Consider the following 15,066-nt stretch of genomic DNA (forward strand, 5'->3'; position numbering starts at 1 on the left):
TCTTCAGTCCATGGAATTCTCCAGGCAAGAATACTGGAGTTGGGTAAACATGTCCTCCTCCAGGGGATCTTCTCCACCCTACAGTGCAGGGTCTCCTGCATTGCAGGCAGATTCTTCATCATTTGAGCTACGAGAGAAGCTTATTCTGTGTTTATTTTTTGTCCTCATTGATTTTTAGGCCTGAGGTTAGAAGATGAATCTCATATAATCCTTGAGAGGCTACTTGTTGCAAGTGGAAACAGAATTGATAAATGTTTTCAGGTTCCTAAAGTTCTTATTACTGTTGTTATTGTTTAGTCAAAAAATCCTGCCTGACTCTTGTGATCCCATGGACTGTAGCCTGTCAGACTCCTCTGTCCATAGGATTTCCCAGGCGAGAATACTGGAGTGGGTTGCCATTTCCTTCTCCAGGGGATCTTCCTGACCATGGATCAAGACTATGTCTCCTGCATTGGTAGACAGTTTTTTGTTTGTTTGTTTGTTTTTTTAACCACTGAGCCACTAGGGAAGCCTGAGGGCCTTATACCACTACCTTTGGTATTTTGATCATAGAACACCTATGGCACAAAAAATGAAAGGATTCTTGTGTATTGGAGTGAGCTAGAAGTGGAGGATGATGGCAAATAACGTAGATTATGGGAAGACTGTGTCTGATACTTTTAAGATAAAGAGCAAGAGAGAGCACCAGGCACTTGGCCAAATAGGTACCGTGAATGGATTTAAGAAACCTCTGCTGTATATGGAAACATCTTTGTCCCTTTAACAAAATTGTTAATCCCAGAGACTGATGGGACCAAAGCGATGGGATACATTTGTAGTGGTGCATGTATATAGCAAGGGGAAAAGCCGGAGAGGATTCTGCACCACCCAATCAGAATACAGATGAGATTGACAGGACTCCTGTGCAATGAACTCTCTCAAACTTCAGTCATAGGGCTAAATCATGTGCATAACAGAGAAGAGACTTCATGGTCAGTGCTGACCAAGGCATATTCTTTCTTTTTAAAAAAAAAACAAAAACCAAAAAACAGTGGGCAAGGGATCTTGATTCTATTAAGGAATATTGCCTTTCCAGCCAAAATTGATAGTACACCTTTCAACCTGAAATGGTTATTTCAGGTAAAAAGGATGACTGTAAACCCTCAATCTTTGTTCTAGAAGGCATGCATTTATTACACAGGTATTAAATACCCCAATGTTAAGCCACATGCAGAAGCTACAGAAATGAATAAAAAATGTTCCTGCAAGGAACCCACACACCTAGAAAAAAAATCACCATACTCTTATAGTATTGATAATATGGACAAAGTGCTGTAGAAGCTGGGGGCAGGTGTGGGAACTGATGTTCCATACTGCAAGTGGCAACACTGTTGTATTCTTATTCCAGAGCAGGGCAAATACTTGTTGATTCTTGGGACCATTTCATTCACAGAAGCTAAATATTTGTGAAGAAGAGGAAGGCAGGCATGGCAGGAAGAGGGTGCAAGGGTTCACTTGAACCTGTTCCTGTGACATGAAGAAGGCACTGGAAAAGAAGAATTAAGTCTGTACTTGGCTTTTAACTAAGGTCATTTGAAAAATGGTCTTCAACACCCATCTCATTTGCTTTTTTATGCCTGCCAATTTAGTGTTGTATTCAAAGTGATTAATTAGTTTATAGTGAAGGTTTATTAGGTAATCTTTCTGTCAGTCAAAAATCACTTGAGTCTCAGAGCAGAATAAAGAGCACTCAGAAATTTTATAAGGATAGAGAATTTAGGCCATTATTGTATTAAAAAATAAACACAATCTTAAAATGTGAGAGTACATAGAAGAGTTAGTTGAGTTCAGTTTAGTCGCTCAGTCGTGTCCGACTCTTTGCAACCCCATGAATCGCAGCACGCCAGGCCTCCCTGTCCATCACCAACTCCCGGAGTTCACTCAGACTCACGTCCATCGAGTCGGCGATGCCATCCAGCCATCTCACCCTCTGTCGTCCCCTTCTCCTCCTGCCCCCAATCCCTCCCAGCATCAGAGTCTTTTCCAATGAGTCAACTCTTTGCACGAGGTGGCCGAAGTATTGGAGTTTCAGCTTTAGCATCAGTCCTTCCAAAGAACACCCAGGACTGATCTCCTTTACAATGGACTGGTTGGATCTCCTTGCAGTCCAAGGGACTTTCAAGAGTCTTCTCCAACACCACAGTTCAAAAGCATCAATTCTTCGGTGCTCAGCTTTCTTCACAGTCCAACTCTCACATCCATACATGACCACTGGAAAAACCATAGCCTTGACTAGATGGACCTTTGTTGGCAAGTATGTTTCTGCTTTTCAATATGCTATCTAGGTTGGTCATAACCTAGTAAGCATTAACATAGAAGAGTTAACATGAGTATTATTAAAGTTGACATGAGTCATTTGGCCCTCTTGAAAATTTATGGTTTATTTTTTATTAGGACAAATTTGTTTCCAAAGTATGAATCAATCTTTCACATTTTTTCTCCACTACTGACTTAAACATAGAGTATTTTCACTTTTCTTCTCATTCAGATCCATAAAAATGTGAGAAACATATTGTGATAGAGTAAAATATTTGCTTAAAGCCAGGTTATACCTTAAACCAAGGTAAATAGAGGGGATAATAATATTTCCAGGAATCAAAGATATTCCCCCCAGCTAAAAATACATTCCATACTACTATATTTAAAATAAATAACTAACAAAGACCTACTGTACAGCACAGAGAACTCTGCTCAATGTTAGGTGGCAGCCTGAATGGGAGGGGAGTTTGGGGGAGAATGGTTACATGTATATGTATGGCTGAGTCCCTTCCCTATTCACCTGGAACTGTCACTGTGTTGTTAATTGGCTATACCCCAATACAAAATTAAAAAAATTTTTAAATAACATTCACATTGTGCTACTCTAGAAACAGACCCAGAGGCTGCATTTCCTAAATCACAGACCATTACATTGAAGTGTTAGTTGCTCAGTCGTATCTGACTCTTTTCAGCCACATGGACTATAACCCACCAGGCTCCTCTTTCCACAAAATTCTCCATTCACTTGACTGGGTAGCCATTCCCTTCTCCAGAGGATCTTCCCAACCCAGGAATTGAACCTAAGTCCCCTGAAATTCAGGCAGATTCTTTACCATCTGAGCCACAAGGGAAGCTCAAACAATTATATATATATATATATATATATATATATATATATTTTGCATAATGGGTACGTACAATTAATTTTAATTCACTATGGCTAAATAAGTTTTATAGCAACAATATTGGATATTGCTACCTTGACAGTCCTTGAAAGTCATTTAAAGAATTTTAGGAAAATTGGTAGTCGAAGGTTCCCTGGAGAAGGAAATGGCAACCCACTCCAGTACTCTTGCCTTGAAAATCCCATGGACAGAGGAGCTTGGTGCAGGCTATTATCCATGGGGTCGCAAAGAGTCGGGCATGACTGAGCGACTTCACTTTCACTTTTCATAACTACTTAATTTTATCTGTTTTTACAACAATATTTATATCAGTGTAATACGCAATGAAGATAGTGAACAAAAGATGAAAACTTTTCTTTGGGGAATTTTTCATTTAGACTGTTAGCTGTCTTCCTTTACCTACTGTCGACTAAAAATGTTAGTTTATAACCTGAAAGTAGAGAGTGTTTTATTCTGTGAGAAAATCTCAGGACTTCAGGCCCAAGAGACAGCATCTCAGGTGGCCCTGAGAGACTGCACCACAGAAGTGGGAGAAGAAGTCAAGGTATATATGTTTGCAACCAAGGGGGCCTGCAGTCTGAACATCAAAGACTATTGTTAAGTAAGAAAACCATCTATCAAGTTAAAGAATTTAGCATTCTTCTATGTATGGGAAGATACAAGAGTCTGGGATTATTGAAGTCACTCCTTCCTTAAGCATCTCAGCTGTCTGGGGCCAGCATCTTGTTGTTTTGATTTCTCACATCCCCCAGCTCCTTAGCAATCACCATGGAGGGGTGGCAGCATCTGCTGGATTGCAGGTATTGTTTTCCCTTTTGGGAGCCTTCATTCACGTTTGGAGGCCCCAAATCGCTGATGGCTGTTATATTTTGGTTTATTGATATGGCAGGAGATATTCTATTTCATACTATGACTTAACCAAATACATAATTAATAGATTTTTTTCTTCTGACAAATATCAATGCAGCAAAAAAATAAAACCAAAAACGCAATCTAATATATAGTTGCTGCTGCTGTTGCTAAGTTGCTTCAGTCGTGTCTGACTCTGTGCGACCCCATAGACGGCAGCCTGTCAGGCTCCACGGTCCCTGGGATTCTCCAGGCAAGAACACTGGAGTGGGTTGCCATTGCCTTCTCCAATGCATGAAAGTGAAAAGTGAAAGTGAAGTCGCTCAGTTGTGTCCGACTCTTAGTGACCCCATAGACTGTAGCCTACCAGGCTCCTCCATCCATGGGATTTTCCAGGCAAGAGTACTGGAGTGGGGTGCCATTAAACACTAAATGATTACTATAGTTTTACCTACTTTTTACTAACAAAAGTATCTTTAGCCTAAAACATTTTGTTTAATTGAATTACAAACTGCAACAATGTTATCGATAGCTTGGGGAATATGAAATTTCTTAATGCTAGAGTGTCATATGGCATTTTAGCATTATTTATCTACTTTTTACAACGTCATTTTGCTTATTCAGATTACCATGCACATTTGTGGATCTTATGGAACAGACTACATGAAATATTACACAAGTATCTTATGAGGAGAAAGAGTTCTTAGCTGACTGTGGGAACAGAAGTAAAATCAATAATCAAATTTGAAAATAAAAAATACCAAACAGTCCACTAAACACTACCCTGCAATCTTCATTCTGATGACTGGAGTCTCTTTTTTTTCCAGTGCAATAGAGTGAGCTGCAGTAAAAAAGGAAAAAAACAACAGGATATGTGTATACACAGTTTAACTGATGCAGATCAATAATACATAGCCTGAATTTTGTTTTTAAATTTTCCAAGTGAGGACCAACAAACGGTAAATGCATCATATCAAGTATTTTGGGATACAGTCTCAATCAACTTTAAATTCCTCCAAATGCCTACATTTAAGAAAGAAAGTATATTTCATTGATTTACAAGGGCCCATAAAATTTAGATACGGTTTGGCCCGGGAATTAGAAATTTAGTCTCAGGTGGGCCCCACATTCAGCCTGAAATAAATCTGCAGAGAGAGTGGCAGTCTAGGTGCTACAAATTCAATGACTCTAGGGGAAATTTGTCAGAGTGTTCTGAAAGTCAGCTCTGCCTGCAAGAGGAAAGACTCCTTCCCCTGCCAAAACAAAAACAAAGCCTCACGCCTACACGGTGTTCAAATGATTTTTCTCCCCCCAAACAACACCACTCTCATATTGCTCATATTTGTCCTTCCATCCGCCTTGCGGATTTCCAGAAAAGCAGTTTGGAGCCATTTAGAGTTCTGATTTTCTGTATGTGACATGAAATGGCAATACAGGCTGTCTTGGTGTGTTGAAGGAAGAAAGAGGAGCAACAATTGAGCAGGCTTTCTTCCTTGTCTCCTTTGCCAGGCCCCGTCATAAAGAAGCAAATGAGTTGCTTAGCCGCGCCTCTTCAGAAGGATGTAATGACAGCGTGCGGTCCACGGGCGCGCGGGGGAGCGGCCCCCTCGCACCGCCCGCGCGAGATGGATGATACTGATGGCGGCGGAACACACACATCCTGCCTGAATATGAACAACAGATTTGTCAGTGTGTGACAGGCTGACAGCCCCGCTCCCAGCTGCTTGTCCACTGTTGTTATATCAGTACCTTGTCTAAGTATTCAGCAAAGAGGCAATCTGCTTCCTCCAGTCGTGGGAGGCAGGTTGCCAGTTAAAAAGCAAGTATTGGCTTCAGGCGGCAGTGCCAGAACGCATTGAAAAGATGCAATTTAAACACTTGTGGGCTCCTTGGGCAACATATCACAGGCCCGGGAAGTTCAGTCCTCCAGATTAGGTTTGTAAAACAAAGGAGAGAACTCAAAATGAGATGTATGCTGGCAAAACATTGTAATTTAGCCTCCATAAGTGTCTCTGAAGACACTTGGTTATGAAAAAAAAAAAAAAAAAAAAAGCACTGGGCACTGAGAGAGATTGAATTGAACGTCTGCTCTGGTTCCTGCTAGTGAATGTTATTTGGGGAGGGAGTTATTTGGGGTAGTTGAAAATGTGTCAGTGAAAATATACCATATAACCCACAAAGCCCCCAAGCTAGCAGTAAGCATTAAAAGTTCTCTCTGAGGAGTCAAATTGTTGATCCACCGATAATCAGTAATGGAATATTTAGCAATGTAGACGTTCTAGAAATATATTTACTGGACCTTATTTTAGCCATTGTAAAGACTATTAAGTATACACAAATGTTTATTATAGTTCTAAAATCTATCAAAATGGATCAGAAAAAATTAGACAGTTACAAAAGAATTATACACATAATTTTAATGTCTAAGAACTGGAATGAAATGCATTATATTAAAGTGAGAAAAGTAGGAGAAGCAATGAATTTCAGAGAAAATTTTCAGAGAAAATTGCCAATTTGCTCTGCCTACTATGGCTATATTATTGTTCAGAAATCAGAGCATCACTTGGTGCTTTGAGGACGTGCCATAGTACCTGTGTGGCTGTCTCCAATACTTTGGGTCTAAAAAGTGAGACCCCTACAGGATTTATGCCATAATCTTTAATGGCTCTTTCAGGGCTGTTAGGACTGTCAAGTCGTTAATAAGCAGTATTTAAGAGTCCCTAAAGACACTTGCACAACAGTCCCCAAGGAATTAGGGAAGGCTATTATAGTTACTTGGATCAATAATTATCATCATTTCACTCAAGTCCACTGCAAAATGAAGAACTGCCTATGGGGTCATCTAGCATCCTTGCTCCGGGTCATGATAGGGTGGTGTAGGTCTTGGTAAGCTTCCAAAGGCTTTGCCCTTCAGCATCCCTGGAGGCCTCGGCTCCACCTGCCATGACATCCATTTGTTCCACCATGTATAACACTCAAGAGATGCCGACATCGTTTTAAGTTTGAGGCAACCTTACCAAATAATCTTTAATTGACTAAGAACATTTATTTTGTTGTCTTTGCCAAAAAAGGTAGTAATGAAAGCTATGTTAGAAAGCATTCATAAACATTCAGGTAGAAATGTTGTACATATTTTATTTTCTGAAAAAATTAGCCCAAATATTCAGTCCTAGATGACTAGTTGAATATATTATTGTACATCTACACAGAGGAATGCTCTGTGGCCTCTAAAAATGGCATTTTAGGAGATATGGAAGGATGTTCCTGATATTCTCAAGTGAAAAATGCAGCTTACAAAGCTATATGTGAAGTTATGATGACTTAAAAAAATTATAAACTATTCATTAGATGTATAGCTGTAGATATAGATGATATGGATAGAAATATAGATGGGCTTCCCAGGTGGCTCAGACTGTAAGGAATCTGCCTGGATGCAGGAGACCTGGATTCGATCCCTGGGTGGGGAAGAGTCCCTGGAGGAGGGAATGACTACTCACGTCAGTATTCTTGCCTGGAGAATCCCATGGACAAAGGAGCCTGATGGGCTACAGCCCATGGGGTTGCCAAGAGTTGGACATGACTGACCACTAGCAGGCATACATGCACAGATGTGGATAGTTGGGCGCCTAGAAGGACACACTGTAGTTTGTTGTTGTTGTTTAGTCACTAAGTCTGACTCTTTTGTGACCCCATGGACTGTAGTCGGCCAGGCTCCTCTGTCCGTGGGATTTCCCAGGCAAGAATACTGGAGTGGGTTGCCATTTTCTTCTCCAAGGGATCTTCCTGCCCCAGGGACTGAACCCACATCTGCTTGGCAGGTGGATTCTCACTGAGCCACCTGGGAAGCCCAGTAGGATACATACTACATTATACATAAAATAAAAAAGGATATAGAAAGTAAGATGCAGGACACTTTTGTGCTCTTCTTTGTGCTTTTCTGTATTTCTGAAATTTTTCTTCATGACAATGTGGTACCTTTTCTATTAGGTGGAACATGCTATTAAAGCGCTGTCAACAGTAGAGATTCACATTTAAATGATGGAGTTGCTATTCTTTTTAAATTTAGTATTATATATTTGTGATGGGCAGAAAACAATATAACATGAAACATCACAAAGCAGAAGCCTAAAATTGCTGTTATTTTTCTTATTGATTGTATGATATATAAATATTTTAAAAAGAACTCCAGCTATATATACTAAAGATCATTTTGGATAATTATGTTAGGAGAGTGTTTTTTTTTAATCCCGTTTCAATCCTCCAAGTTTTTTCCTTAAAAACATCAAATTAATTGTAATTTAAAAACTATATTGGATTTTCTTTTCTTTTTCAAGTATGTGTTTTAGGTTATAAGTCTTCCCAGGAGGCACTAGTGGTAAAGAACCTGCCTTCGATGAAGGAGATACAAGAGACACTGGATTTAATCCCTGGATTGGGAAGAGTCCCTGGAGAAGGGCATGGCAACCAACTTCACTGTCCTTGTCTGGAGAATCCCATGGACAAAGGAACCTGGTGGGCTATGGTCCATAGGGTCTCAAAGAGCCAGACACGACTGAAGCAACTTAACTGGTGCTGTTTAGGTTATAAAGTCAGTGTCTTTTATGAAAGAATGAACAAACCAGTAGTGTCTCACCCTCACTCTTGCTGTATCCACTTGAGATGTTGGGGGTTACTAGCTTCATTTCACATTTCTCCCCAAGTTCATTCAAATATATTTAAATATATAAAGGCATTCTTCACTAACTCAATATGGTACGTTATGCACAACTTTCTAAACCCAAACGTGTATATCCTTATAAGACTTTCAAGAGATACTTAGTACTAAATGATATATCTGAGTAATTTATTCAACTGATGGATTTTGAGGTTACTACCAGTTAATACTTTTACAAACAATTTTGCAATACAGCTTTGTACTTACGTTAACATGTACCCTAGCTTTTATATCCCTGATGTGAGACTTCCTGAGTGGATGGAAATGCCTGTTTTAAATCTTAGAAGATACTGCCATATTGCCTTCCAAAAATGTTGCAGCCATTCACCTTCCATGTATGAGGAAGCTTGTTTCCCCACATACTTGCTAGCACTGGGCATGACTAGATCTTTCCATTTCCATTAATCTGATGGATGAATAATGATACCTCCCTGTTTGGATTTGTGGTTCCACAGCTACCAGAGAGGCCATCTTGATCTTAGAACTCTGTTTAAGAGGCTTCTATCTTCTAAACACTGGCATCCCCTGCTTTGAGTTAACCCTTTCTGTTTCTTGTTTGCACTGTGTTGGTAGTTAGGGCAGGTCTAAATTAGGCTAAAAGAGGTGGAGATATTCCCTCTGTGTGAGCTCAGTCATGTCTGTCTTTGCAAATTCATGGACTGTAGCCTGCCAGGCTTCTCTGTCTATGGGGTTCTCCAGGCAAGAATACAGGAGTAGTCCTACTCCAGGGGCTCTTTCCCACCCAGGGATCAAGCCTGAGTCTCCTGCATAGGCAGGTAGATTCTTTACCACTGCGCCACCTGGGAAGCCCAGAGATACTCCTTCATGACCTTTAAGTGGAAAATGGCAGGGTAAGGACTTAAAACTAGGGTGCCTCGTTGTAGACTATGCTTATTCTGCTCCATGTTAGGACCACCAGCAGAAAATATTTTGAAGTAAGTTCTGCTCATTCTCTTTCACTTCCTTCCCTCTTATCTCTCCCTTAGAGAAAAATTCTCCTTCTTTCAGATTCTCAGTATATTCATCTCTCTTGTGTGTGTTATTCTGATATTAGATGTTTATCATATTCCACCATGCTTACTCATTTTTTGGTTATCCTGAAGTCATCCTTCTGTTCAGCAGGAACAGCTTCTCTGACAAAATACAATATTCCAAAGTATTAGTGATAACCTCCTGGCGTGTTTCTTTTCTCAAGTGTCCATATGTACACAGAGATGTTAGGTAAACATTGCCTTATTCAGTATGTATATCAGCAGGGAGAACATAAATTCTCTGATTCATAAGTGAGAGATAGTCTGAGTAGCTTAGTTACCCATTAGGTAAATTGATTGTGTAAGAATACCCTCATTCTCCTTTGTCTCCAACTTTGCACTTGGGCTCCTATATTAAAACTGAGACAGAAATAGAGCCTATTTGGTTTTCAGTCTATGGTTATGCGAATGTTTTCAATTTTAGAACCAACTGATAGAGATGGAGCTGTTCAGAAGAGATAAAATCGTGCACTCCGACCTCATTTAAACTTCACTAAGGGGCAACTTTCAGTGTAGATTCTATTTTAATCTTTGTGACCCCAACCTTCCTTCCCTGTTTTCATATGCCACGATGTAGCCTTTCAGAGTTTCTTTTTCAGTCTTCTAGACAACTTACTCAAGTAATTTTTTTTCCTTTAGAATTCAACAGAGATTTGTTCCTCTAGGGTTCACAGGTCGTGTGCTTTGTGAACTCTGGCATGTTTAAAAATGTCTTTATTTTGCTTTTACTTTTCACTGAGGGTTTTACTGGCTGGCAGAACTCTTGGTTCAAAACTTTTTCTCTAATAACTTTGGAAGCACTGCCCTAGTGTTTTCTAGCACTCATTAGCTGTTATGAAAAGTCTGGTGTCTGTTTGATTTATGTTCCTTTGTAGATAGTATGTTCCACACGTATACCTCTCTCACCCCTTCAAAAAGAGTTTTTTTATACTTGTCTTGCTTGGCACTCATTGAATTCTTTCTATGTGAAGATTTATATTGTTTATTTATTGTTTTTCAGCACAGGTAAATTTTCTTTCTCTTATTTCTTGAATTTTCTCTCCCTTCCATTACCTCAATTCTCTCCCCTTGCAACTCTTAGTAAATTAATTTAATATGAATCTAGTCTCAAAAATGTTTATTGAGTGAATGAATCAATGTTTTGTTGGCATCCAAGAAAATAACAGATATTATCCTAGGGTGGCAAAAACAATGAAAGTAACATTTTGAATTATTTGCTGCCCATAGAATATCATTTCTAAAGACACAAAAAATAATTATTTTTTGTTTAGTCCACATTTTATTTTGAGGTGTCATTTTAATTTAGGGCTATCCTATTTACCATAATTTCAATGTTATGAAATCGTAGCCAGCCTGTAGGGATTAACCCTGAATGTAATAAGCATGTTAAAAATACAGCTGAAATTGTCACATGGTATTGCTTTTTCTTTTTTTTCCAGCCGCACCATTGTTGCTTACAGGATCTTAGTTCCCCCACGAGGGATTGTACCCTGGCCCATGGCAGTGAAAGCAACGAGTCCTAACCACTGAACTGCCAGGGAATTCCCATCATAAACTATTGCTAACGTAAGCATTTCCATTTGGAGAAGAGTTTAACAAACTTAAAGGTTTATTTTAAAATAGCAACTTTAGGAACTTCTCTGCTGGTCCAGTGGTTAAGACTTCCCTTCCAAGGGTCACGGGTTCCATCCTTGGTCAGGGAACAAAGATCTCACATGCCAAGAGCCCAAAAAAAGAAAACAAAATAACATAGCAACTTCACACTTTTCTGCTTTTATTTTAATGATTCAGTGTTCAAGAAGAAGTAAATATTCTCTGACATTAATAGCACTGGATAAATTAGGAAGTTCTCTATAGATATAAAATAAGAATAATTTGAAAAAGAAGAGAAATATTTTAATTGTACAGTATTAACTAGCGTTTCAGGGAAAGATTATATGTATCATACTTCAACGTTATCTTGGTACACATGTGTGTATTTTACATTAACCAGAAAAATAAGCATCAGAAACTTTGTCTTTAACATCCTAAATCGCTTCAGTCATGTCCGACTCTGTGGGACCCCATAGACAGCAGCCCACCAGGCTCCCCTGTCCCTGGGATTCTCCAGGCAAAAACACTGGAGTGGGTTGCCATTTCCTTCTCCAATGCATGAAAGTGAAAAGTGAAAGGGAAGTCACTCAGTTACGTCCGACTCTTAGCGACCCCACGGACTGCAGCCTTCCAGGCTCCTGCATCCATAGGATTCTCCAGGCAAGAGTACTGGAGTGGGTTACCATTGCCTTCTCCAATTTAACATCTTAGATTTTAAGAAAATATTTTGTAAGCCGATACGCAGCCTATTTACGTATATTTAAGATCTCTCATTTAGAGTTAAGTGGAAGAAGAAAAAGCGAGATTGTTTTTGCAGATGTTGAGAAGGAATTCATTGCAGGCAATCATCATTTAATAACCAGTGCTGACTTTTTGAACAAGTGCTTTCTCTAAGTGATAAATCAAATGAGTTGGCACTAACAATAATCTCTTAGAATATGAATGAGAAAAGCAAGAATATTAAAACAATAGAAACATTAACATAAAAAATCAGCCATTATAGCAAAGAACAGCAAAGGAAATTGGGAAACTATTCTGAATTTTTTATGGTTGATGTTAACATGATTTACAGAGGGGACTGTTGTGCAAAAAAGCCAAAATACAGATTGAGCTGTAAATATTTACTCTCGTGGATGTGACATATGGTATATGAGTTGTTGGTATTGCTGTAACTAACATTTGAAATGAAAGAATGGGAAATTTTGCCATTTAAAATATAAACACCCCAAACAACAGTCTTCTTAGTACTGTATATCCTATGCTTTCTACAAGTGAGACTACTTTCTGGATTTTAAACAAGTCGTACACATATTTTTACATCTCTATTTACATTCTGTTCCCTCCACCTGTAATATCTACTTCCATCTCTGTGTGTGAAAGTCTTAATTTTCTTTCAGGTTTATCAGAAAAACTAACTTGCTTTCATCTCCCTGGTAAGCAAGTATCAAACACCTTTTTTTATGGTCCAACCCTAGTGACTACATAGAAGACTGAGTGACAAAGAATTGATGTTTTCGAACTGTGGTGCTGGAGAAGACTCTTGAGAGTCCCTTGGACTGCAAGGAGATCAAACCAGTCAATCCTAAAAGAAATCAACCCTGAATCTTCATTGGAAGGACTGATGCTGAAGCTGAAGCTGAAGCTTCAATGCTTTGGCCACCTCATGTTTTTTCACTGGAAAAAACATTGATGCTGGGAAATATTGAAGGCAAAAGGAGAAGGGGGAGGCAGAGGATGAGATGATTAGATAGCATCACCAACTCAATGGACATGAGTTTGAGCAAACTGGGAGATAGTGAGGACAGAGGAGCTTGGTATGCTGTAGTCCATGCAGTTGCAAAGAGTCGGACACCACTTAGTGACTGAATGACAACAACAAAAAGCAGAATACCTTTAATTTTTGAACATCTATAGCTTTTATAAAATTCGAGGGTACCGGGCATAAACTCTTCTGTACCAGTTACATGAAAGTGAAAGTGTTAATTGCTCAGTCATGTCCAGATCTTTGCCACCCCATAGACTGTAGCTCACCAGGCTCCTCTGTCCATGGAATTCTCCAGACAAGAATACTGGAATGGGTTGCCATTCCATTCTCCAGGGGATATTCCCAACCCAGGGACTGAACCCGGGTCTCCTGCATTGCAGGCAGACTCTTTACCCTCTGAGCCACCAGGGAAGCCCTACAGTTACATAGCACTTCATTTTTATATGAAGTTATTTAATTTGATCTTCCTTACAATCCACCATGAAAGTGGTACCAGAAAAAAAGAAAATTGAAGTTTCAAAAGAGTCAGGCTTCCCAAGACAGCCCAGTATATGCTTAGGCCAAGGTCTCTGACCATAAAAGACTGCTTTTTCTAGTATATCATGCTGCATTTCAAAACCTTTCTCTTATAAGACTGAACATCTGGTGAGGGCAGAAAGAAAACAAAATTATGTGATTTCTCTGAAAATTTCCAACTACTGGCAGGTTTTGCGCTGATGCATGTAACCCCAAATGTTGCCCACACAGATATATAAACATACAAAATTTTATCAATCATTGTTTACATCACATATGCATTCGAATCCTGTCATAGTTAATCAAAATTGCATAAAGGAATCCCAGCCTCACCAAATAGACAGGTTGCTAAATAATAAAGGGCCTGGGAATGCAGTTAATAGCAAAACAAAGCTTTTTTTTTTTTTTAATTTATTTAGTTGCACCAGTTTTGCAGCATGTGGGATATTCAATCTTCCTTACAGCATGCAAAATCTTTAAGTTCTTTAGTTGTAGGCTGTGGGCATTACTTCTCTGACCAGGGATCGAACCCCAGTTCCCAGCACTGGGAACATAGAGTCTTAGCCACTGGACCACCAGGGAAGTCCCCAAAGCAAAACTGTTTTTGTTAACAAAGTTTATTGAGGACTCAGCTGCTGAGCAGGGTCAGTATAGATGCCCCCATACAAAGAAGTCTGTTCCATCAACATTTTTGTTATATAGAGATTCTTCTACTGCCAGAGGACATTGAAATAACTGGATACCTACCCTCACAGAGTCTGTTAACACAGGGATTTTAAAAATACATTGTGCACGGTTATCTGGGGGGTGTCCGAAGATTTCAGATTCTGAAATTTCCTCCTTTCTCCAGCCTTCCTTTGCTACAGGGAGGCATGATATCAAGTGGCTTTGATTCTTTTCCTTATGTGAATTCTTTTTTTTTCTTTTTTCTCCCAAACAGATACAACCTTTTTGCACCCAGCTTTGGTTTTATTTTTATTCCTATTATTAAAATGGTCTTTGGACTACCAACTGCTTCTTTTCAGCTTTTATGAGGATTTGGCTGTTATTTATTTAATTTTTATTTCTGTGGTGGGGAGTCTAGCATTCACCTATAGCAAGTGGTCCATCAGACTGTATTTTGTGGGTTGATTATGCAGGAGGCCGACCCACACCCCTGCTCTGATTTCAGCTTGATGCGCCTCCTCTTGCCTCGGAGCCTGGGGAAAGTTGGATCTTCAGAACCTCCCAGAGTGGGTGTATGTAGCAGAAAAGACTAAGGCTTCAGGCGAAATTGCCAAATCCTATATTTGTACACCAGCAGGCAATAAGTGAAGAAGCTTAAGCATTGCATTCCTGCCGTCTGAAGCCGGCAGACCCTGCAATCAAACACGGAGACCATATTCCAAAACAATT

At 39.4% G+C, this 15,066-nt stretch overlaps 1 long non-coding RNA gene across 1 annotated transcript in view; it reads right to left on the minus strand.

Moving 5' to 3' along the window:
• The window catches only part of LOC129653918 (uncharacterized), a 68,757-nt gene that overhangs the window by 39,430 nt on the left and 14,261 nt on the right, over positions 1–15,066 (minus strand). The gene's annotated exons all lie outside the window — the stretch shown is intronic.

The sequence above is a fragment of the Bubalus kerabau genome, chromosome 5, assembly GCF_029407905.1.
Source record: "Bubalus kerabau isolate K-KA32 ecotype Philippines breed swamp buffalo chromosome 5, PCC_UOA_SB_1v2, whole genome shotgun sequence".
Taxonomy (NCBI): Eukaryota; Metazoa; Chordata; class Mammalia; order Artiodactyla; family Bovidae; genus Bubalus; species Bubalus kerabau.